This window comes from Colobus angolensis, unplaced genomic scaffold (assembly GCF_000951035.1).
Source record: "Colobus angolensis palliatus isolate OR3802 unplaced genomic scaffold, Cang.pa_1.0 Scaffold14, whole genome shotgun sequence".
In the NCBI taxonomy this organism is placed as follows: Eukaryota; Metazoa; Chordata; class Mammalia; order Primates; family Cercopithecidae; genus Colobus; species Colobus angolensis.
The window spans coordinates 20,908,639-20,936,230 of NW_012114488.1; positions in this window are offsets into that span (position 1 = coordinate 20,908,639).

Here is a 27,592-nt window from a genome sequence, read left to right on the forward strand (position 1 = left end):
GATCCGCCCGCCTCAGCCTCCCAAAGTGCTGGGATTACAGGCGTGAGCCACTGCACCCAGCCTCTATGAGTCTTAAGAGTAAACTTTCTTCCTGTATTCTGCTCTGTACAAAAGAGGTTGGTGATATTAATAAACATTTCAATTAAAAGTGAACATCTTGACTGGCGCTGGTGGCTCACACCTGTAATCCCAGCACTTTGGGAGGCCAAGGCAGGTGGATCACCTGAGGTCAGGAGTTCGAGACCAGCCTGACCAACATAGAGAAACCACGTCTCTACTAAAAATACAAAATTAGCTAAATTTGGTGGTGCATGCCTGTAATCCCAGCTACTCGGGAGGCTGAGACAGGAGAATCGCTTGAACCTGGAAGGTGGAGGTTGGGGTGAGCCGAGATTGTGCCATTGCATTCCAGCTTGGGCAACAACAGTGAAACTCTGTCTCAAAGTGAACTTTTTGTTATTGTTATAACTAATGACTGTGGAACAATGCAGTAGTTGAGACTTTTGAGAAAAATTTGTTTCTGTAAAATAAATTGTATTAAAACTTTTAATAATTAATAGAGTAAAAATTTTAAATTAGCAATGTTTATTTGAATAAAATGTCAGGATTACTCTGCATTGATAATGTTCGACTTTGGCTTCACTTGAGATCGACGGTTGATTTTAGCACCTAGCCATTTGCTATTCAACTAAAATGCATATTTTATGCACCTCTTTTTTAACAGTTGTCAAGTAGTTAGCATAGTTCTAGCACATAGCCAATCAAGGCTATCTACTTAGTGTTACTATTATTAGAGCAAATTGAAGCAACCTAATTAGATATTTTTTAATGTTACAACAAGATTTAGTGTTGAGGAGATAATCTGAACAAAGGTCCATCTTATACCTTGATGATATAAGTACAATTTGACCTACTTTGGACAACTTGCAAATATGAATTAGAAGTCTTTAAAATGCCACTACTTATTGGCCCAGATGTTTCTCCTTCTAGAAATTTATCATCAACGGAAAAAGCCAGATAAGTTGGCAAAAATAAATGCACATGAAAGTTGATATTAACATGGCTTTTAATATGAAAAATTGAATACAAAGTAGATATCAAAATATAGGTGAAATAAATCAAGGTATCCATATAATCACGTCCTGGGTTTCTGTTTAAAATGAGCATTTGGAAAGTATATTTGTCGATATGAAACGGTTGCAGTAATATATTGTTAAGTGGAAAGCCAGTTAAATTTCCATATACATTACTACTTTGTATGTAACAGACAATGCAACAATAACACTTCATAATGTTGTCTAAGCGCCAATGAAAACTAGGTCACTGAATATTGCATTACTAAATATCCTTCTCTCCTAGCTGATAGGAATGACTGTGGCTTCTTTATAGCTTTAGACACACCAGGTTTTTTCATCATTCTGGATAAGATTGGTAAATATACCTGATTATAGAATTAAACTGCTTCCTCACAGCATACAATGTACGGCAAATCCCCGTTTCCTTGAAACCCTTCAAAATCACTTTGCCCAAATCCTAAAATAAATTCTTTGTAATACACTTTAATTGAGACACCCTTTTGTTCTCCATGGTGTGTGTTCTCCCTTGTTGCAATGAGTAATAAACTCAACTTTGTAAAGCTACAGGTGTGTCCCTGGTGGTCTTTGCTGTAGCGCATTGAAAATGTATCTATTATATTATATGTGTATTATATAATATAATATTACAATATATAACATTAGATATTAACATTTAATTTAAAGTGATTGTTTATAAAAGTGTAATTGGTATTTTGTATTTAATTCATTTTTTCTTATATAAATAACATTGATTTTTTTAAATTAAAAAATATAATATATATTTTGGAATTTCTGTAAAATTGTTGAGGACAATAATTCATGGTATTGTGGACCCACGGGAGAATTTTCTTTTAAGCTTCAATACTTTGCATAGCTGTGTTTTTTAAGAACTCTGTGAATCATATTACTCATGGTACCTCCTTGTATTTCAGTTTACACTAGCAAATGGTGTAGTTGCCATAATCTTGTCTACTAATATCACCACAAGTTTTATCATATTTACTTATTTATTTTTAAGTTTATATTTGGTGCCTAGTAATTATACATATTTATGTGCTATAATGTGATATATCAATGCACGTACACATAGTATAAAAATAAAGTCAGGATAATTATCATATTCATCATTTTAAACATGTATCATTTATTTGTGATGTCAACATTCAAAAATCTCTTCTCACTGTCTTACAATATACAATACATTATTATTTAGAATAACCTGTATTTTCCTGTGCTTCTACTTCTTAAATTATGTAAAAATAATTTTATTTTGCCTTATCTTGCAAACGGTCTTAAATAAACTTGGTCAGAAAGTTGATTATAAATAAAATAAATACTTTTATTTGGTTGAGAGTTTTAAAATGGTACTATTTATTAAAGTACACATTGGTCACAGTATTTCAAAATTATCCACTGATTTTTTTTTTTAAATGTGGAAGTCAAATAAGGAAACCTTACCAAAATAAGCAAGCAATAACAGACCTGATTATTTCAATAATCAAGACATATGCATGTACAGACACAAATGCCCACATTTATTTATTCATAACTTTTAATATTTTAAAATTGACAAAATTGAATATGTTTATCATGTACAACATATGGTCTGAAGTATATATACATTGTGGAATGATTCAATCTACCTAATTAACAAATGTATTACCTAACATAGTTATCATTTTTGTGGTGAGAATACTTACTATCTACTCTTTTTGCATTTTTCAAGAATATAACATATTGTCATTAATTATAGTCCCCATGCTATATACAGCAGAATTGGTCAAGATAAATTCTGATGATGAACTGTATTTTCAGAAATTTCTATTATTTTAAGCATGTAAGGTGTTTATCTTTTTGGAAAAAAAAAGAGGTTAGTTTTACTCTTCAAGATTAGCAAGACGTAATCAGTAGTTATGCAGTAAACTAAACAAATATTTAAAATTTTAAAAATAATCTAATTCTCATCTCTATTTACCCCACTGAGAATATTAGGATTCTAGTTTAACGTGTGGTACCTTTTAAAGTAGAATAATGTTGAGATATGACTCTGAGATTTAGAAAACAAACCAAAAGTTTCCTCCTCCATTTAAGAGCTATTGTCTTACATCATTTTATTTAATTGTTTTAATTAGAACTCAGAACTCAGTGAAACAGTGAATTGCATGAACTATGGAGCCAGATTACTCTATATGAATTCTCTACTTTCAAATCATATGATCTTGGACATGTTACTCTCTGTGCTTCAGTTTTCTCACCTATTAATTGGAAATGAAAAGAGTAATGAGGACTTGTTACACATTTTAAGTAAGTGAATAACTCTAAAGCAGTAGCATATGGAAGCTCTGTGCTTATAAAGGTCAAGTTGGGATTTTAATTTTTACCTCTTACATGAAAACAGGAGAAGAAAAAAGATTTGAAAACATAAATATATCCAACAAATATAAATTAAATATAAACTTTTGTTATAATTTAAGTCAACAGTCCCTTCAAAACGTAATACAAATTTACTTTAACATTATGCAACTAAATTCCTGATGGAAAATAATTAAATTAATTAAATTAAAATGTAATTGATAAAAATTATTTCTTGTTAACGGAGTCATAAAACTTTTCATTTTTTCTGTAAAATATTTATTTTCCCGTGTGTGTGTGTGTGTGTGTGTGTGTGTGTGTGTTTCTTAACAGATCAACCCAACACTTTCTCATAAAAATAAACTATTTATATAATTTTGCTGGTTTGAACTTTATTATTGCTAATTTTGCCATTTTATATCTTTGTGTTATCTGTGATAAAACCTATGTAAGCAGGATACACTTCACTGTTATTAGTAGTATAAAAGTTCAGTAACATAAGTATTAAGTACTGTGCACTAAATAGTTAACATCTATAATTAAAAATAAAATGTACAACTTTTAAGTCTCTGATCTTTCTAGAGGTGATTTATAATCTGACTTTTCTACCTTCTGTCAAATTGAACATAATATTTAGAGTGGCTTTCAGAGCTGTAGAATGCTGTCAGTAAATAAATTCTCATTTATCACATGATAAACATTATGTACCTATGTACCACCAACTCTATGAATCATTACTAGAACTTTCCATAGGTCAAACCCACCTTTCTTTAAGGCTTTAAAATTATATTATTATATGAAACATATGCTGTAAAACACTTCTGTTAAATCTCAGATACAGGACAGAGCCTGTATAAAGAAAAAATCCATTCTGTTACACAGGAACTTAATTTGTGGTACTATTAAAGTGACTTAGGTTTATATATCTTTTGAAATCACTGTGAAAAATTACAGAGGACTTTATAAACTTTTACTTTTAGTCAATTTTCCATAAGATCATTTCTTCAAAATATACTAATAAATATAACATCACAATACTTTTTTAAAGGATATGAAAATGCTTCTAGATTTTGATGGGTAATATATCAGGCTTGCATGTTACTCAGATATTATTAACCAAGACAAGATGATGCAGAGTAAGATGGCTTAATGGAAGCCTTCACAGATCATCCTCCCCACAGGAACACCAAGTTGAATAACTATATCCACACAAAGAAGCTTCCACATAAGAACTAAAGTCAGGTGAGTGATCACAATACCTGCTTGTAACTTCGTATCATTGAAAGAGGCACTGAGGCGGGTAGAAAAGACAGTCTTGAATCATTGACATCATTGCCTCCCCCATCCCCTGGCAGTGGCTACAGGGCGCAGAGAGAGAATCTGTGTGCTTGGGTGAGGAAGAGCACAGCGATTGTCGGACTTTGCATGGGAACCTAGTGCTGCCCTATCACAGCGGAAAGGAACACAGGGTAGAACTCAACCGGCACCCATGAAGGGAACATTTAGACCAGACCTAGCCGCAAGGGAATCACCCACTGCAAGGATTGAAATTTGAGTTCTGGCAAGCCCTGCCACCCCAGGCTAAAGTGCTCTGGGGTACTAAATAAACTTGAAAGCCAATCTGATCCACAAGGCCTGCAGTTCCTGGGCAAGTTCTGGTGCTGTGCTGGGGCTCAGAGCCAGGGAACTTGGGATGCACACCGACTAGTGAGATATCAGCTATGGCAGCCAAAAGAGCGCTTGCCCCATTGCTCCCCTAACCTGGAGAAGTTCAGTTTGCAGCTCTGGGAGAGACTCCTTCTCTCTGCTTGAGGAGAGAGAGGGAAGAGTAAAGAGGACTTTGTCTTGCAAATTGGATACCATCTTAGCCACAGTAGGAAAGGGCAATAAGCAAAGTCTTGAGGCTTCCATTTTAAGCCCTAGCTTTCAGATGACATTTCGAGACACATGCTCGGCCAAAAGGGAACCCACTGCACTGAAGCAAAGGACCTAGTCCTGACAGTATTCATCACACGCTGACTAAACAGACATTGGGCCCTGAATAAGCAGCAGTGGTATCCAGACAGGACTCACTGCAGGCCCTGGGCGAGATTCAGAGATGTGCTGGCTTCCGGTGTGACCCAGCACATTCCCAGCTGTGGTGGCTATGAGAAAAAGAGAGGGAAGACTAAAGGAGACTTTGTTTTGCAGCTTAGATACCAGCTCAGCTGCAGTGGGGTAAAGAACCAAGTGGGCTCTTGGGGGTCCCAATTCCAGGCCCTGGCTTTTGGATGGCATTTCTAAACCTGCCTGCACTAGAGGGGATCCAATTGCCCTGATGGAAGAGTCCCAGGCCTAGAAGCATTCACCACAAGCTGACTGAAGAGCCCTTGGGCCTTGAGTGGACATTGCTGATAGCTAGGTAGTACTTGCCACAGCCCTGAGACGGTGGTGGTCACAGAGAGAGACTCCTCTACTTGTGAAAAGGGGAGGGAAGAGTGAGAAGAACCTTATCTTGTGGCTTGGATGCTAATTCAGCCACTGTAGAATACAGCAACAGGTAGATTCCTAACATCTCTGATTCTAGTCCCTGGCTACCAGATAGCAACTCTGGAAACACACAGTATTTGTGGGGGAACTCGTTACCCTGAAGAAAAGGACACAAGCCTAGTGGCTTTGCCACCTCCTGATTGTAGAGCCCTAGGGCCTTGAGTTAACATAAGCAGTAGCCAGGCAGTAGTTACCATGGGCCATGGATGAGATCCAGTGTTATGCTGGCTTCAGGTCTGACCTAGTGCAGTCCTAGTGGGAGTGGCCACAGGTGTGCTTGTGTCACTGCTTCCCCACCTCCAGACATCTCAGTACAGAGAGAGAGGGGCTCTGTTTGGGAGAAAGTATGGGATGAGAACAAGAGTCTATCTAGGAATCTATAGAATTCCTCTATATCTTATCTAAGACCAAACAGGTGCTACCTCTGTGAGTCTTCAAGCATAGCATTGCTGGGTTTGGGGGACCCCCTAATGCAGATACAGCTGCAGTGACCAAAGACTTAGATCACAAAATCCAAGTCCTTTTGAATACCTGGAGAGCCTCCCCAAGAAGGATGTGTACAAACAAATGCAGACTGTGAAGACTACAATAAATACCCAAATCTTCAATGCCAAGATTTATAAACATCTACAAGCATTGAGACCATCCAGGAAAACATGACCTCATAGGATGAACTAAATAAGGCACCAGGGGCCAATCCCAGAGAGACAGAGATATGTGACTTTTAAGACAGATAATCCAAAATAACTGTTTTGAGGAAATGCAACAAAATCCAAGATAGCACAGAGATGGAATTCATAATACTATTAGATAAAATTAACAAAGAGATTGAAATAAAAAGAATCAAGCAAAATTCTGGTGCTGAAAAATGCAATTGACATACTGAAGAAGCATCAAGGTCTCTTAACAGCAAAGTTCATCAAAGAGAAGAAAGAATTAGTAAACTTTAAGAAAGGCTATTTGAAAATATGTAGTCAGAGGAGACAAGAGAAAAAAATAAAATGAGTGAAGCACATCCACAAGAGCTAGAAAAGGCCTAAAAAGGGCAAATCTAAGAGTTATTAACCTTAAAGTGCAGGTAGAGAAAGAGATAGGAAAAGTTTATTCAAAGGCATAACAGAGAACTCTTCAAACCTAGAGAAAGATATCAATATTCAAGTACAAGATTATAGAACACCAAACAGATTTAACCCAAAAAGATTACATCAAGATATTTAATAATCAAACTCCCAAGAAAGGATCCTAAAAGCAGCAAGAGAAAATAAACAAATAGCATATAATGGAGCTCCAATAAGTGTGGCAGCAGAATTTTTAGTGGAAAATTTATAGGCTGGACAGTGGAATGACATATTTAAAGTGCTTAAGGAGAAAAAAAAAAACAAAAAACAACTTTTATTCTAGAATTGTCTATCCAGAAAAAATATCCCTCAAAAATTAGCAAGAAATAAGCAGTTTCCCAGACAAACAAAAGCTGAGAGGGCTTTCATCTACATCAGATCTGTCATACAAGAAATGCTAATGGGAGTTCTTCAATTTGAAAACAAAAAGATGTTAATGGGCAATAGGAAATGATCTGAAGGCATGGAATTAACTAGTAACAGAAAGTACACAGAAAAACACAATTATAACACTGTAATTGTGGTGTACAAACTAACATCTCGAGTAGAACGATTAAAAGGTAAACCAATCAAAATAATAACTACAACAACTTTTCAAAACAGTACAATAAGATATAAATAAAAAAGAACAGAAATTTTAAAAGGGGGGGACAAAGTTCAAGTGTAGAATTTTTATTAGTTTACTCTTTGCTTACTTGTTAGCTAGTGTGTGCAATCAGTGCTAAATTGTCATCAGTTTAAAATAATGGGTTATAAGGTATTATTTGCAAGCTTCATAGCAACCTCAAAACAACAAACATGTAACACACAAAATAAAAAGTGAGAAATTAAAACTTGTACCAGAGAAAATCACCTTCACTAGAAGGAAGACAGGAAGTAAAAAAAAGAAAGAGTGGACCACAATACCACCTGTAACCCGTGTGTGTATTTGTTACATGAAAAGATGAAACAAAATGGCAAGAATAAGTTCTTACTTATCAATGATAACCTTGAATGTGAGTACATGGAACTCTTCAATCAAAAGGCACAGAAGTACTTAATGGATTAAAAAACATAAGACCTAACAATCTATTGCCTACAAGAAACAAATTTACCTATAAAGACATACATAGACTCCAAATAAAGGAATGGCAAAAGATGTTACATATAAGTGGAAACCAAAAAAGAGCAGGAGTAGCTCTAGTTATATCAAACAAAAGAGATTTCATGACAAAACAATATAAAACAAAAGTCATTATATTATATTCCCCAACACTAGAACATTCCAGATATATAAAGCAAATATTATTAGAACTAAACAGAGAGCTAGACCCTAGTACAATAATGGCTAAAAATTTAAACACCCTACCTTCAGCATTAGACAGATCACGCAATCAACAAGGAAACATTGGACTTAATCTGCACTATAGATCAAATGGACCTGAAAAATATTTACAGAATATTTTATCTAAGGAGTACAGAATATATTCTCCTCAGGACACAAATTATTCTCAAGGATAGATGATATTTTACACAAAGTGAGACTTAAAACATTCAAAAAATTGAGATTATATAAAATAGCCTCTCTGACCATAATGGAGTAAAGCTAGAAATCAATAATGAGGAGTTTGGGAATCTATACAAATACATGGCAATTAAACAATATGCCACTGAATGAACAGTGGGTCAACGAAAAACTTAAGAAGGAAATTGAAATTTTTTTGAAACAAGTAATAGAAACACAACATTCCAAAACTTATGAGATATAGTGAAAGCAGTACTAAGAGGGAAGTTTATAGCTCTAAGTGCCTACATCAAAGAAGTAGAAAACTTCAAATAACCCAAGAAACTAGAAGAGTAAGAGCAGACCAAACCCCAAATTAGTAGAAGAAACAATAAAGATCAGTGCAGCGATAAATAAAATTAAAATGAAAACAACACAAAAGATCAATGAAATAAAAACATGTTTTTTTTGCAAAGATATACAAAATAAACAAAAACCTTTAGCCATACTAACTATGAAGAAAAGAGAGAAGATCCAAATAAATAAAAGCTGAGATGAAAAAGGAGACATTACAACCGAAATTCAAAGGATCATTTCCGGCTACTATGGGCAACTATTAAATACATGGCAATATACTGGAAAACTTAGGAGAAATAAACAAATTTCTCGACACATATTAATACAACCTACCAAGATTGAAGCACAAAGAAATCCAAACCCTGAATAGACCAAAAACAAATAACAAGAGTGGATCCATAATAAAAAGTTTCCCAGCAAAAAGAGCCCAGGACCTGATGGCTTCACTGCTGAATTATACCTAGTATTTAAAGAGAACTTATACCAGTTCTAGTCAAATTATTCTGAAAAACAGAAGAGAAAAGAATACTTCCAAACTCAGTCTATAAGGCTGTCATTGCCTTGATACCCAAACCAGACAAAACATATCAAAAATAAAGAAAACTGCAGGACAATATGCCTGATGAATATTGATGCAAAAATCTTGCACAAAATACTAGCAAACTGAATTCAACAACATATTAAAAAGATCATTCATCATGACCAAATGAGATTGATCCCCAAAACATAAGCATGGCTCAACATATGCAAATCAATCAATGTGATACATCATATTGATAAAAAGAGGGACAAAAACCATATGATCATTTCAAGTGTTGCTGAAAAGACATTTGATAAAATTCAATATCCCTTTATAATTAAAAAAAACTTTAAAAATTTAGTATAGAAGACACATTCCTGAATACAATAAAAGGTCATGTACAACAGATTCACAGCTAGTATAGTAATGAATGCAGAAATACACAACACAACAAGGAAGCCCACTTTCATCACTGCTGTTCCACATAGTAATGGAAGTCCGAGCTACAGCAGACAAGAGAAAAAGAAAATAAAGGGCACCCAAGTGGGAAAGGAGAGAGTCAAATTATTCTTTTTGGTAGATAACGTAATCTTATTTTTGGAAAAGAAAACAAGATTCCACAAAAAAAAAAACTATTAAACTGATACATTCAGTAAAGTTGCAGGATATAAAATCAACATACGAAAATCAGTAGCATTTCTATATGTCAACAGTCGACAATATGAAAAAGAAATCGTCAATAATCTAATTTACAACAGCAACAAATAAAATTAAATACTTAGGAATTCACTTAACCAAAGAAGTGAAATATCTCTGCAGTAAAAACTATAAAACATTGATGTAAGAAATGGAAGACGACACCAAAAATACGGAAATATATTTCATGTTCACAGATTGGAAGAATTAATATTGTTAAACTCTCCATACTACCCAAAGCAATCCACAGATTCAGTGCAACCCTGATATGGTTTGAATGTATGTATGCACCCCAATCTCATGTTGAATTTTAATCCCCAGTGTTGGAGGTGGAGCCTGGTGTGAGATGTTTGGATTATGAAGGTGAATCTCTCATGAATGGCTTGGGCCATCTGCTTGGTGATAAGTGAGCTCTTGTTCTGGGTTCACATGAAACATAGTCATTTAAAAGTCTGGTACCCAAACTCTTGCTCTTGCTGCTGTTCTTGCCGTATCACATACCTGCTATCCTTTGCCTTTGCCTTCTGCCATGATGGGAAGCTTCCTGAGTCCTCCCCAGATGCAGATGCAACTATGCTTGCTGTACAGCCTACAGAACCAGAAACTAATTGAAACTCTTTTGTTATAAATTGCCCAGTCTTAGGTGCTTTTTTATAGTAGCGCAAGAATGGCTGAATACAAATCCCTATCAAAATACCAATGACATCTATCACAGAAATTTTTAAAAATTCTAAAAGTTATATGGAACCACAAAAGACCCCGAATAGCCAAAGCTAACCTGAGCAAAAATAACAAACCTGGAAGAATCACATTACCTGACTTCAAACTGTACTACAGAGCTGTTATAATCAAAATATCATGGTACACGGCATAAAAACAGACACATAGAGCAATGGAACACAACAGAGAACCCAGAAACAAATCCGTACATCTACTGTGAACTCATTGTTGACAAAGGTGCTAAGAACATACATTGGAGAAAGGACAGTCTCTCCAAATAAATGGTGCTGGGAAAAGTGGATATACATATGAGTAAGAATATAACTAGACCCCTATCGCTTGCTGTATACAAAAGCCAAACAAAAATTGATTAAAGGCTTTAAAACTTCAAACTATGAAACTAATATAAGAAAACACTGGAGAAACTCTCCATGACATTAAACTGGGAAACATTTCTTGGGTAATACCCCACAAGCACAGGCAACCAAAGCAAAAATGGACAAATTGGATCACATTAAGTTCAAAAGCTTTCACATAGAAAAGTAAACAACAAAGTCAAGAGACAAGACAGCCCACAAGGTGGGAGAAAATATCTGCAAACTACCCATCTGACAAGGGATTAATAAGCAGAATACATAAGCAGCTCAAACAATTCTATGCGAAAAAGATATAATAATCCAACTTAAAAATTAGCAAAAGATCTAAATAGACATTTCTCAAAAGAAGACACAAATGGCAAACAGGCATATGAAAAAGTGCTCAACATCACCAATCATCAGAGAAATGCAAATTAAACTAAAATCTCATCTCTGTTGAAATGTCTTTTATCCAAAAGACAGGCAACAACAAGTGATGGCAGAATGTGGAAAAAAGTCAACCCTTGTACAGTCTTGGTGGGAATGTAAATTAGTACAACCACTGTAGAGAACAGTTTGGAGGTTCCTCCAAAAACTAAAAAGAGAGCTTCCATATGATATAGCAATCCCACTGGTACAAAAAAAAAAAAAAAAGGAAAAAACAAAGAACATCCAAATTGAAAAGGAGAAAGTAAAATTATTCTTGTTTTCAGATAATATGATCTTGTATTTGGAAAAACCTAGAGTCTGCTCTCCTATGTTTATCGCAGTACTGTTCACTGTAGCGAAGATTTGGAAGCAACCTAAGTGTCCATCAACAGATGAATAGATAAAATGTGGTACACATACACAGTGGAATACTATTCAGCCATAAAAATAATGGGATTCTGTCATTTGCAGTAACATGAATGGAACTGGCGATCATTATATTAAATGAAACAAGCTAGAGAAAGAAAGGCAAACACTGCATGTTCTCACTTATTTATAAGAGCTAAAAATTAAAACAATTGAACTCATGGAGATAGAGAATTAGAATCAGGGTTACCAGAGACGGGGAAGGGTAGTATGAGGTTCGGGGCGCAGTGATGGTTAATGCGTACAAAAATATAATTAGATAGAATGAATAAGATCTTGTATTTGACAGCACAACAGGATGACTACAGTCAACAATAATTTATTGTATACTTTAAAACGACTAAAATAGTATAATTGGATTGTTTATAATACAAAAAAAGAATAAAAGCTTAATGTAATGGATATCCCATTTATTCTGATGTGGTTATTATACATTGTATGCCTGTATCAAAATGTCTTGAATATTACACAAATACATACACCTCCTATGTACTCACAAAAAGTAAAAATTATAAAACAAATATTAAGCATATAAAATTGGGAACTTAATAAAAAAAACAAAGACTATATTTAAACATATGGAAATAAGTACTATTTGAAAGTACTTGAATCATACTTACAATATTTTAAAATTAAGTATATTTTTTTCCTACTGACCCTTGACTAATTATGTAATGTAGACATAAACATTTGATTTTCTGTTTATAAGCCCATCCTTACATGTTAAACAATTATTCAAATGCAAATATCTGGACAATAATTATTGGAATTTTCACCAAATATGTAAAACTAGAAATTAGAGTTTTTTTTTAAGTTTTGGCAAATTAAAAAATATGAATAACCTGATATAATTTTAATAATGTAAACATACATTTATTTTTGTAAGACTGCTAAGATTACGTGTGGGCTTCTGATATAATGCTATGCATATCCTTGGACTGCCTTAGGCTGTGGCAACAGGTACTCAAAGCCAGTGGTGAACATGGCATGTAGCTTCCTGGAATTTATTTTATATTCTAAGATTTAGAGGAACAAATGCATTATTTTACATTAAAATAGGCATAGGCATATTATCAACTAAAACTCAAAAATTGCCATAAAATTTTAGGTTAAAATTATATTCATTTATAATTTTTTTAGTACAAACAAACAGTTACAGCCGTGTTTCTGATTTTCAGAAAACGATTATTACTCTTTATTATTTTTTGGTGAGAAAATTTAAGGACTATTAGATTATTTCTTTCTTTTTCAGTTCTTAATAAAATACTTGCATGTATTTATAATACCATCATTCTTTCTGGATAATTTTATGAGTAATCTTTAATTAACATATCTCTTCGATAAACAAACATAATTGGCCATGAACAAGACTATTAGGTGACTAATAACTCCCACTGCCCAGGCAGCTCATAATCACAAAATCGAATCTATGAAATTATTAGCTACTTTGGAAATTCACCTTTAAAAGAATGGTTTAGCTTGTAAATAGAAATGAAAATTATTCTAAGTAGGAGAAACTACTTAACTGATTGTATGAATTGATTTTCTTACAAATACCCATAACATACAATTTGTGAAACATGTAGGGATTTTTCTGTCACACTGGATAGTAAATTAGATGTTTTGCAGAGTGAAGAGCTGAAGGGATTTGAGATTCTGTTGGTAACACCTATATTCTTAATTATAAGAAATCTTTTATATATTTTATAAAGTTCTGAAAAATAAGTGAATTTTATGGCACTAGTTAAAAATAGGTACCTGAATTCAATCAAGTATAAAACTTATTCCATATTATTCCATTCATCATTGATTTCAATACTATGAACAATTCTAATAGCACAGAATATCTGCTCATGGTCTGGTCTGAGGACTTGCAAAGCTCTAAACCAAGGACCAGCAAACTATGGCCCATAGGCAAAACCTAACACTGCTTGTTATTATATTGCCTATGAGCTTAGAATGGTTTTGCTGTTACAAAATACTTAAAAGAAAAGTCAAAATAACATTCATTACATATGAAAATTATATGAAATTCTACTTTCAATGTCTATAAAAATTTATCCACAATTGTTTATTGTCTATGGTTGCTTTCATGCTATAACAGCAGAGTTGAACAGCTGTGAAAAAACCATATGACTAAAAACCCTAGACCCTTCATAGAAAGTTCTGCTATCCCATGTTGAAGATGTTTTTCTTAGTAAATATTTGTTCTTAAAGTCTGTAGGTTTTATTTCATCAGATGCTTCCTCTTGTGTCTGGAACTCAGTATTGTCCAAGAACATATTTTACTTATTCAAACATTTGTGGCATCTTCTAGTCAAGATTTTAGTCACTTTCTAGTGGAAATTTAACTCAATGTATTTTCTCTAGGGTGTCACCATTACTACAACTAAATAAGTAGAAATTTACTAGGCAATTACTTATCTGTTCTTTAAAAAAACAACAAAAAAAGCTTTTATGTAAATAAGTATTCTGGGTTTCTGTTAATTTCACATAAATTTACAAACCTCAATCATGACAACAATTAGTTGAATTTAAATCATAAACCCATAGCTAAATATATTATTATTATTAAAGTTTTGGCACACCTCCTTAATTCAAAAGCAGGCTTAATTGATTTTGTAATGTAAATCTTAGGGGTCATTACATTTTTTTTAAATAACAACTTTTACAAGTGATGGAATGAAATCTTTGGCTTCTGGGAAGAATTAGATACACTTTTCCCAATTCCCCCAGGTAAATACTACAATCCCTGTGGAGCCGACCGAACGGTGCAGAGAATGAAGAAGACTAGTCAAGAAACTTAAAGTGCAAGCAACAACACAGTGGTGAGTTCCCTGGGATTTCCTCTCTCTTCTCCCTCTCTCCCTCTCCCCCATCCCCTGTCCCTCTCTCTCTCCCTCTCTCTTTTTTCTCATAACTAGAGCTGAAGAAGCAGACAACACAGAAACATCAACTGGAACAAGCAAGAAAAGCTCCAACAAAAGTCTGTGCTCTCTTTCTCTCTCTAGCCACAGGATCAGGAAAGGGGCAGGCAAAACAGACAGCTTTTAGTCAACTGCTCTATTCCAATCAAACAACACAGAAACATGTTGGTGCTTTTCCTATTCACGCCAGTTGAGCTGGGAGCATAGACTTACATGCTACCAGGATATAAGGAGGCACCCTTATCCCACTACTGTGGCGGTGCCAGAAAAGCAGCGCAGAGAGCCAGGGTGTTCAATTCTAACAGATAATAAGGGAGTCTCACCAAATACACAGTGTCACTGGAGATCAAACATCCCTGCAAGTAACAAAATGTTCCTGAAGGGATATCGGAGGAGGCCCAGTGGAAAGTCAGGATTTTTACCACCACTAAGCACAAAGGGGGCTTACCTCCTCTGCCTCTTGCCCCCATAGTGTCAATGAAAGCCACCTGGGAGGAGTAATGGCCATTCTTCTTGCTTTTATCCAAGAAACTATCAGTGGAGCTGTAATGGAGAGCCAAAAATCACACACCTGCCAACAGTTACAAGAAATCACATCCCCTTCAGGTGCTAACAGAAATTGAATGGGTAATCTACATGCCCACTCCTACTTGGCAGTAATGAGGTAGCTCTTTTCCTTCCCCTGCTACATACAGCAGCATTGAAGGACACTGGCTCAAATATTGGTGTAAATAACATCCAGAGACTCATGATGTAATTCCTAAACTGCAAACGTTTCAATGGAAAAGTCAAACATCATATTTAAAAAACCCTAAAAAGCTCACACAGAATGAGAAAAGACGATTAATCAATAGATGCTAACACATACAAGACAGAAATATTAGAATTGTCTGACATGGTAAAGATTTTCAACAAGCAATTGCAAGCACACTTCAAATAAATGAAAAACAAAATAGAAACCGATACTAAATAAATAGAAAGTCTCAACAAGAAAATATATAAAGAAAACCAAGAAGATGTTTTAGAATGAAAAATGCAATAACCAAAATATAAAAACTCAATGAGTAAGCTCAAAAGCAGAATGGAGGTGTCAAAAGGAAAGAACTAGTGACCTGAAATACAAATTGCCCATTCTAAATAATGTCCTGGAAACAGTTATTTCTCTAAGGATCCGCATTTTGTTTTACTGGAGAATGGTGTTAGAACCAAGATCTATGTCCTACATGTGCTTCTTGCTACTGAAGTGGTGGTTTTATTTTAGATTCTCTTGGTTGACGGAACAAGAAAATATTTGCGTGTATGTAGACTTACCAATAAATATTTCTACTTGTAGTCATTTCTGTTTTAAGCTAAACATGAATACATTCTGATGTGTCCAGTATGAATCAATTATCACATGGATCATTCTAGCCTCTTCCTTCTGCTTATCTGTAAGGTCACAATTCAGCAGTGAGAAACCTGGCATCCATCTGCCATTGTTCCATTCCAATATATAGGTACAATGTTTTCAGAATTGTTAAACCATAATCCATGGAAAAGAACTTTACTAGAGTACAGTATGTGTGTACAGTTCAGTTAGTCTTACAGATTCATTCATTCCAAAGTTACTTAGGTTATTACTTTGTCATCCCCCACCCCCAGAAACATTGTTTCATACATATGTGAGACTTTTACATTATGTCGTTACATTCTGCATTCTTTCTTGGGATTGCCCAGATAGCTAAATGATTTTTTTTTCAATTTGTATACATTAAGGCTTACTGTCTGTGCTGTAAACTTCTATGGGTCTTGACAAGTGCTTAACATCTTGTAGTCACCTTTGTAGTAAGATATACAATAGTTTCACCATTAAAAAAAAATCCCCTGTGTTTCACTTTTCCAAACCTACCCCTGTTTACTACACAGCCTGCTAACCACTGATCTTTTCACCCTCCCTTTAGTTTTGCCTTTTCCAGAATGTCTTATGATTGGAATAACACGACATGTAGCATTTTTTTGCACTGGATTCTTTCACTTAGTAGTGTTGTTTTCTATTCATTGACAGAGGCTTCTTTTTCTGCTTTCCCTAGTATTGACTCAGCATTTTATATGATTCCATTGCATCTCTTCTGTCGGTTTTTAAATTATACTTCTTTAAACATTTTTAGTTGCTGCCTTAGAATTTACAATACAAATTTTTAAATAATGTTAGTCTAACTTGAAGTAATACTGTTTAGTTTCACATATAATGCACATATCTTATTGCAGAATGTTCCCACTTACCCCTTCCCATTCCTTCAGATATTGTTGTCATTATATTATTGTATGCTATGATCACCCAATATATGTTTTGCCAGTATTACTTTAAATAAACAATTATCTCTTAGATGAATTACAAAATACTCATGCACACACACCCTTCATTCATTCCTTTTCCAATGCTCTTCCTTTCTTTATATAAATCTAAGTTTCTGATCTATAAAATTTTCCTTCTGCTTAGAGAAATTGTTTTAACATTTTTTTGCAGGGCAGAACTGCTTGCAATAAATTGTTTTACTTTGTCTGAAAAGGTTTATTTTTCATTCACTGGATAAAGAATTCCAGATTGGTGGTTTTTAAAAAAAAAAAAATTAACAAATGTTTTACTTCTCTCTCTCTCTCTTTTTTTTAAAAAATTTTTCATTTATTTATTTATTTATTTTTTGGCATGGCTTCTCACAAGAAGCCCACTGTAATTTTCTTTGTTCTATAAAAGTAGGATGTTTTCCCTACCTATAGCTTCTTTAAAGATTTTCTTTTTGTCTCTGTGTGCTTTTTTTTTTTTTTTTTTTGGTTTCCAATTTAAGTATTATATACCTCAGTATAGTTCTTACAGCATTTATCTTGTCTGGTGTTCTCTGCGCTTTCTGGATCTATAACATGGTTTCTGTCATTAATTCTGAAAGTTTGCAGCCATTAATTCTCTATATATTTCTTATGCTCCTTTCTTTTTTCCTTCTTAATCTTGTATTCCAATTACATATATGTTACATTTCTTGAAATTATCCCATAGTTTTTAAAAATATTCTCAGGGGTTCTTTGGTTTTGCTTTTTTTCTGTCTCTCTGAATTTCAGTTTGGAATATTTTCTATGGGTCTAACTTCATGCTCACCTATTCTTTCCTGGGCTGCTTCCAGTCTACTGAGGAAATCACCCAGTGCATACTTCGTTTCTGTTACACTGTTTGCTTATGTTTTAGTATTTTTAATGTTCCTTAATTTTTTCATCTCCTTGCTTGTATTATACATCTTTTCCTATATTTTGTCTACTTTTTTGTATGAGACTTTAACATGTTAATCCTATTTTAAACATTTTGAAAGTCTGTCTGATAATTTTAATATCTGTGTCTCATCTGACCCCTTTTTCATGACTACTCTTCACTCTTTAGTCTGTGTTTTCTTCTGGCCTCTATTGTGCCTTATGGTTTCTTGTTACATGTCATAGGTGCTCAGGTGAATAAGCCTGTATTGTTAGAACTTGTGTTGATTTAGTTGGGAGTCGGACTTTACTTCGTGTTTACCTTGGCTATAGGTGTAAGAGGGTTTATATTCCTCTAACGTCCTTGTTTTTGTCTCCTCTTGTCTTTGGGCTGCCTTAAGTATTTCTCTTCAGACAGAGTCTGTGCTTTGCAGCTCTTTTAGTTGTAATTCACTAGTATGATAATGAAACTTGGTGGTGTGTGGCAAGCTGTGGGGCAGGGTAGTGTTTTGTAACTTTCTAGTGTTTCTTAGTGTACCTGTGGTGGTTCTGGCCTATGACCTTCCTGTTTCTTCTGCATCATTTCTTCCACTCCACCTCCTTAGGTGAGGCAGGAAGAATAATGGGGGCAGAAATGGAAAGAATGTCCTTCTCTCAGAAGTCTGGAACAAGACTCTGATACTTTTCCTTCCTAGAGAGTAGGCCAAGAAAATGAAGAAGCTTCTGGTCATATTGCACAACGATTATTCTTCCCTTTCCCTACCAGAAGCACAGGGGATTTTTCTTGGATCTTCACCTGTGATCCTGGTGGGATTGCCTCAAAGTAAATCTTATACAAATGTGGAATTTTTTTAAGCCTGAAGTTTCCAGGTGTTTCTCAGTCTTAAGTTACACTCAGCTTTTAGCAATCAAAATTATCCTTTAAAGTGCCTCTATCATTTTGGCTTCAGTGACTTCTCCTCCAGGTAAAGCAGTTCTAGGCTGTGACTCTCCAGATTCACCTCTCTCCAGATTTCAGAGTGGTGGTTTGTCCTGTGACCTCAATTCTTCGATGGGCCCAAGAAAAGAAAAGTAGAATTTTTCATTGCTACTGTTTGGTCTTGGTCTAAAGATGGGAGTAATGACTGCCAATGCTTTGTGTATTTTAGAAATGAAACTGGAATTTGCTAAAGTAATTTCAATAAAGTAAAATAAAGAGAGGGGAATAGATTTACCTGAATTCAAGATTCATTATATAGTTAAAGTAACTAAGGCTGTGTGGTATTGATGGAGGTAGAGATACATAGATCAATGGAACAGAATAGGGAATCCAGAAATACCAGAATTTTGGAGATGGGGTCCATCTCCAAAATTTCTGATTCAGTAAGTCTTTGACAAAGCCCAAGAATTTGCATCTCTAAGTTCCCAGGTGATGCTGATGCTGCTGATCCAGAGACCTCACTGTTAGTTGCTCTGCTTCAGGGTAGCATTTTCTAAGTGTGGAACTTGCATTTATTCAATACTGAATGAGTGCTCAATAAAAATACCTAATTTGGTGATATCTGCCTATGAGATTCATTAAATAAGTATTTATGAAAATTCTGTTTACTGTGTTTATCATGAAAAACAAATATGTCCAAGTGATTTTTGAAAAACATTAATAATTCAATGGAGGAAAGATACCCTTTTAACAAATGTTACTTGAGCAATTGACTTCTCTGTGTGTATTAAATCAACATTGACTTAAGAGTGATAACTTACACAAAATTTAACTCAAAGTGACCCATAGACATAAATGTAGAACATAAAATTGTAAAACTTCTAAAAAAAAAAAAAACAGCTGAAACTCTTTAGGATCCAGAGCTAGAGTTCCAGGTTGTAGTAATAAACCTGCCATCCATGTAAGGTAAAGTTGCTAAATTAAATTTATCAAAAGTAAAAATTTTGTCCTATGAAAAGTCCTTTGATCTAAGAAAAGTGACAGTTGAATAAAATATTTGCAAACCACATATCTAATACAAAATGAGTATCCAAGAGTATATAAAGAACTCTCACAACTCAATAATCCTACTTTGAAGGCTGAAGAACGAGAACTGCTTGAACCTGGGAGGCTGAGGCTGCAGTGAACTGAGATCACACCACTACACTCCAGCCTTGCCGACAGAGAGACCCTGTCTCAAAAAAAAAACCCAAAACAAACAACAACAACAACTCAGCAATCAAAACCAAACAATGCAATTTGAAAACAGGCAAAAAACTTGAAGAGACATTTCATAGAAGATATACAGATAGCAAATATAGCAAATAAGTACATGTAAAAATATTCAACACCATTGACTGTTAGGGAAATGCAAATTAAAACGACAATGAGTTATCACTGTGTATCTATCATTAGGGATAAAATGAAAAATATTGACAACTAATGCTGACAAGGATGAGGAGAAATTGGATCACATATACTGCTGATGGAAATGTAAAATATTATAGTCAGTACAGGTAGTTTCTAACTAAAAACTAAAATTAAAAAACTAAACATGCAATTACCATACAGCCAAGCAATTGCACATTTGGGCATTTATTCCAGAGAAATAAAAATTATGTTCTTATAAAAACCGGCACACAAATGTTTATAACAGCTTTATATATAACACACCAAAAGTAAAAACAATCTAGATATCTTTCTACAGGAAAATGGCTAAAAATCCTGGTACATTTATAGCATGAAATATACTCTGCAATGAAAAGTGAATATTGATAACATACAATGACCTGGACCGATCTCCAAGGAAATGTGCTGAGTGAAAAAAGCCAATCCCAAAACACCACATACTGATTCCAGTTAAGTAAAATTCTTGGAGTAACAAAATTAAATACATTGCAAACAGCTTAGTGGTTTCCAGGGGAAAAGCAAGAGGTGGAGGTGAGTGGGAAGCGGGAGGGGCTTCAAAAGGGCAAACATGTGGGAGGCTTGTGTTGATGAAAATATTCTGCAATTTGACTGCATCCATGTCAATATCCTCGGCCGATAATATACTTTCCCGGCAGATATCCTTGGCCGATAATATATTATACTTTTCTTTTAAGAAGAAAAGTAGGCAAAAAGTACTCCGGAACTCTCCATATTATTTCTTACGACTGCATGTTAATCTATTATTTCAAAATAAATTATTTACTTAAAATGATATAATAAGTCTTTATTAAAATGTTATAAATATTATAAATACCCTATTTAAAATAGATGAGAATCATATAAAATAGAATACATTTTCTAACAAGTAGATGCAATAAGTACTTTTCAAACTATAAATCAGTGCTCTAGAGTTGTACAATATTTTGATATTTTTACTTAAAAAATTTAGCAAGTCTTTTTCCCCCCCAGACTTATGGTCTTGGGTATATAAATCAATATGCCCATTTTATAATTTCTCAAGGAGTTATTGTTTATTTTTTCTGAAACCTTAAAGTAACTAGTCACTTTTGTCATTTTACTTTTGAGAACGTATTTTTGTATTTTGTGTTCTCAGTCTAACTCAATGCCTAACACCCAATAAATACATATAGAAATAATATAGAATGAAAGGACGAATGAATAAATAGATTAATAAATAAATGTCAAGGGAATTTAAATTTATGATAACTTAGATATTATCCAGATGGATGATGCTGCACTGTTTCTACTTCTCACTAAAGGGAAAATGAGGACTTCCTCTGAAGCATTCACTGCCTTGAAATGTTAAGTTTGTGTGCCACTGAATCCCTTTATCCAAGGGGGATGATTGCCAGGAAAGTAAGCTGTCATTGTCATTTTATCAGAAGTTGTTTTTAGAATGGAAAATGAAATTGGGACTCTTACAGACTTAATATGTATCTTCTTTAAGTTCCCAAGTGCACAATTTTGTTTCAGATAAAATGTTTACAAACTCAGCAGACAATATAAGTGGCTCTAATATATATAACAATAAATCTAGAAAAACAATGGTATTATTTAAGGATTAATAATAGATCGTTTAAAATGTAGACCTATTAGTTTTTCAGTTACAGTTGTTGGCTACTGGAGGTGTCTAACTCCATGCTCCCCCTCACGACATTTATGGACCTCATACAAGCTATGTCTGCCTGAAAACCTCCTCTTTGCTTGATCCCATGGCTGCCTTTTTCTACAACAGTGGTTGTCAATCTCTACTCCATCTCAGAGAATCATTTGGGGATTTATTAAAACATAGTTGGGGCCCATCTCCAAAATTTCTGATTCAGTAAGTCTTTGACAAAGCCCAAGAATTTGCATCTCTAAGTTCCCAGGTGATGCTGATGCTGCTGATCCAGAGACCTCACTGTTAGTTGCTCTGCTTCAGGGTAGCATTTTCTAAGTGTGGAACTTGCATTTATTCAATACTGAATGAGTGCTCAATAAAAATACCTAATTTGGTGATATCTGCCTATGAGAGTCATTAAATAAGTATTTATGAAAATTCTGTTTAATGTACTGTGTTTATCATGAAAAACTCTTAAAAAAAAGTGTCACAACTGTGAAAACCAGGAAACTGTGTGACAATCCCCAAACTCAAGGACTCATAATTTTAAATTACCCGGAGAAGCAGCATTCCTTAACTGTCCAATATTTTGGTATGATTTCTGTTGGTCTATATACTATTTAATATTGGCCCTAGTAAAATAATCATTGCTTAATTCTACTAATTTGATATTTTTGTTTATTATAAAACACACAGTATTATTAATCAAGTTTTTATCATTTTTTTCACAAGCATACTTACCCATTTTTTTCTGTCCAACTATTTCAAGTATTAGAGCCCAGAAGTTCTATTGGATGCTCCACTGATACATTCTGAGTTACAGCATGCTGTATAATCACATAATTCTGAAAAAGCCATTCTAAAGCACTTTATCCTATTCTCTTCTAATATAATTCTGAAAAGGTGAACTGATTCAGTACACAAATTAGAATATATTTTCAAGATCAGTGAATTGACACTTCATTGAATTCATTCTCATAGTATTTTTATTTCTGTTTATTAATAAGAACACTTTTTAAAAAGTGTAATTCTTAAATATGCAATAAACTTAGGTCATATTCATTTAGACACACGCACTTATTTTTGCCTGTAAGGTGCATTTTATTTTATTCTGTTCAATAAGAATTCCTGTGAAGTCTCTCACTATAAACCCAGATGTGGCAATATTCCAAAAGCTTTTAAGTGCCTTTCTAAATTATTGGCAGAAGACTATGGATTTGTTTTTTGTTTTTTTTTTCTTTTCTTGATTGCTTGTTGCATTTTTCCATCATTCTTTTGTCTCCTTTCTTGTATTTGGAGTATACAAGACTTTGAAAACAATTCTGGGGCTTGCCTAGAGTGCTGTGAAGCAATTGGTGGTGACAGGGAATTACATCCTGTTTTAATGGGAATTGTTTATGATGAGGTAATTTACACTTGAAGTGGTCAGAGGAGAGCCAGGCCTCTAATTAGTGGGAGGAACATTTATCTCCCAGCAGCACAGTTCTCCCCATGGGCAGAACCCTGAAGCCAGGCAAGGACAGATGTAAACACTCTTCTCCAAGTTGGCAAAGGCTGAACATGGAATTGTTTGAGTCCAGGTAATTCTTGCCAGGGCAGTTGGCCAAGGATAGGCTAGAAAAAGCTAATCAGTGTACCGCTGCCTACCATCCTGCTTTTAAGTAGTTTGCATCAGATCTCTGTGCCTTGACTTTCTGTGTATGAACAAGTCTCAGTACTTGGTATGATTTGAAACCATTTTAAGAGTAAACAATTTTCTGGGACAGGCATAGTGACATGGTGTGCCCTCACCCAAATCCCATCTTGAATTGTAGTTTCCATTATCCCCAAGTGTCTTGGGAGGGACCCAGCGAGAGGTAAATGAATCATGGGGGCGGTTATCCTCATGCTGTTCTCCTGATAGTGAGTGAGTTCTCATGAGATCTGATGGTTTTATGAGGGGCTTTTACTCCTTTGCCTTGCACTTCTCTGTCTCCTGCTACCCAGTGAAGAAGGACTTGTTTACTTCCCCTTCTGCCATGATTTTAAGTTTCCTGAGGCTTCCCCATCCCTGCAGAACTATAAGTTAATTGAATCTCTTTCCTTTTTAAATTGCCCAGTCTCAGATCTTTCTTCACAGCAGCATGAGAACGGACTGATACAGTAAATTGGTACTGGGTAGTGGAGCACTGCTGTAAAGATACCTGAAAATGTGAAAGTTACTTTGGAACTGGGTGACAGGCATAGGCTGGAATAGTTTGGAGGGCTCAGAAGAAGACAGGAAAATATGGGAAAGTTTGGAACTTCCTAGAGACTCAGAGGGCTCAGAAGAAGGCAGAAAGATGTGAAAAAGTTTGGAACTTCCTAGAGACTTGTTGAATGGCTCTGAAAAATATTCTGATAGTGATATGGGCAATGAAGTCCAGGCTGAGCTGGTCTCAGATGAAGATGAGGTACTTTTTGGGAACTAGAGTAAATGCCACTCTTGTTATACTTTAGCAAAGAGATTGACAGCTTTTTACCCCATTCTAGAGATCTGTGAATCTTTTAACTTGAGAGAGATTATTTAAGGTATCTGGTGGAAGAAATTTCTAAGCAGCAAAATATTCAAGAGATGACAGAGCATAAAATTTTGGAAAATGTGCAGCCTGATGATGCAGTAGAAAAGAGAAACTTACTTTCTGGGGAAAAAATTAAGCTGACTACAGAAACTTGCATAAGTAATAAAGAACCAAATGTTAATTTGTAAAGACAATGGGGGAAAATGTTTCCCTAGGGCATGTCAGAGAACTTTGAAGTAGTCCCTCCCATCACAGGCCCTGAGGCCTAGGAGGGACAAATGGTTTACTGGGCTGGGCCCAGCCCCCGATTCTGTGTGCAGCCTCTGACTTGGTGTCCTGCATCCTAGCCGCTCCAGCAATGGGTAAAAGGGGACAAGGTACAGCTCAGGCTGTGGCTTCAGAGGGTGCAAGCCCCATCCCTGGCAGCTTCTACATGGTGTTGGTCTGGAGGGAACACAGAAGACAAGAATTGAGGTTTGGGGACCTCTGCCTAGATTTCAGAGGATTTAAAGAAATGCCTGAATGTCCATGCAGAAGTTTGCTGCAGGCGCAGATCCCTCTGCAGACCCTCTACTAGGGCAATGAAGAGGGGAAATGTGGGGCTGGAGCCCCCACACAAAGACCCTATTGGGGCATTGCCTAATGAAGCTTTAAGAAGAGGGCCACCATTCTCTAGACCCCAGAATGGTAGATCCACGGACAACTTGTACCATATGCCTAGAAAAGCTGCAGACACTCAAGGCCAGCCTGTGAAAGCAGCTGTGAGCGGAGGCTGTACCGTGCAAAGCCACAGAGGCAGGGATGCCCAAGGCCTTAGGAGCTCACCTCTTGCATCTGCATGACCAGGATATGAGACCTGGAGTCAAAGGAGGTCATTTTGGAACTTTAAGGTTTAATGAATGCCCTATTGAACTTCGAACTTGTATGGGGCCTATAGCCCCTTTGTTTTGACCAATTTCTCTCATCGGGAATGGCGGTATTTATCCAATTCCTGTACCCCCATTCTATGTAGGAAGTAGCTAACTTGCTTTTGATTTTACAGGCTAATCTGCAGAAGGGACTTACTTTGTCTCATAAGACTTTGGACTTGCACTTTTGGGTTAATGCTAGAATAAACTCAGGCTTTGGAGGACTGTTGGAAAGCCATTATTGTGCTTTGGCATGTGAGGACATGAGATTTGGGAAGGGCCAGGGGTGAAATGATATGGTTTGATTGTGTCCTCACTCAAATCTCATCTTGAATTGTAGTTCTTGTAATCTCCATGTCTCTTGGGAGGGACTCAGTGAGAGGTAATTGAATCATGGTGACAATTATCCCACTACTGTTCTCGTGATAGTGAGTGAGTTCTCATGAGATCTGATAACTTTATAAGGGGCTTTTTCCCCGCTTTGTTCAACACTTCCCTCTCTCCTGCCACCTTGTGAAGAAGGACCTGTTTGCTTCCCCTTCCACCATGATTGTAAGTTCTATGAGGCCTCCCTAGCACTACAGAACTGTGAGTCAATTAAATTTCTTTCCTTTATAAAGTACCCAATCTTACGTATTTCTACATAGGAGCATGAGAACAGACTAATACACATAGTATATTTTTCAAGTTATCACAGGAAGTTCATCTGGCTAGAAGTCTTTATCCCACTGGTTCTCATTGTTATCTCAAATTATGTGTAAAGAAAAAAACTCTTTTGTCCTATGAAAATTGCTTATCATTGTTATTGTAATGTAAGTCATATCTTTAGAGCATAAAATTGTACTGATTGGCTCTGAAACTGTAGAACGTAGAAGGAGAAGGAAGGGAGAAAAAAACAACAAAGCTAAGAAGGATAAAGAAAGGAAAAAAGAGAAGCTGATTTCTCTGAAGAGCCAAAACCCAGAGAACATAATTTTTTGATGAAGAACAAATTGAAAATACTAACTCTTGCAAAAATGTCTGGAACTGGGATTGACACATTTGATCATCTGCAATTAATACTAAAATATTTGTTGCCTCCTTTTCTTCTAGTAAAGATGGAACAAAGGTTGGTGAGTGCTGCGGATAAAGGTTGGTGAATGGCAAAGTGTTAGACCCAACTCTGTCTACTTTCCAGTTAGTTTTTCACTATGTATGTGTAGAAAAATATTTTTCCTAGAATGCAAATGTAGAGTCCTCAGTACATATAAACATGTTTCTGGCTACAACGATTCACAACATCCTCAAGCAAGTATCACAGCAAAAATAGAAAACTTTGTGATAAATTTCCTAAAGAGAAAACTAATCAATTTAGTTGACATCAGAGTTTACAGCTTTGCAGAAGAGAGACTGCCTGAGTTATGTGCCCTTGTGCTTAAACTGATACTAGAAGTAACTAACTGTTAGTAGTATAGGCTATCGTTTCACAGACAAACTCACACATGTTATCCCACACATAAAAGGAGATTCACATACAGACCCAGAAAAAGGATGTGGCAATTCTATTTTCCTAAAGTGTTCACAGAAATGTTTCTGGACCCACATATTCCTGCAGAACCTTGTCATCAACAGATGGAATGTACTTTCCCTTCCCTTTCTCCTGTGCAGGACTTTGTGGGTATCTTAACAAAAAGAATGAGGCAAAAGAGATGTTATGTAACTGAGGCCAAGACTTAAAGTCTCATGGCAATTACCTAACTCTCTCTCTCATGTGTGCCTTCACATGATTTTATCCTCCGACTTTGCATCTTCCAGTTGAAACTCCAGGTCTCCTGGAGCAGAGAAAAGTCACCCTGCTCTAAGTCATCCAAATTTCTCACACACGGAATTCATGATCATAATAAATGTTTGTTTTACACCACTAAGTTTAGGAGTAATTTGTTTTATAAT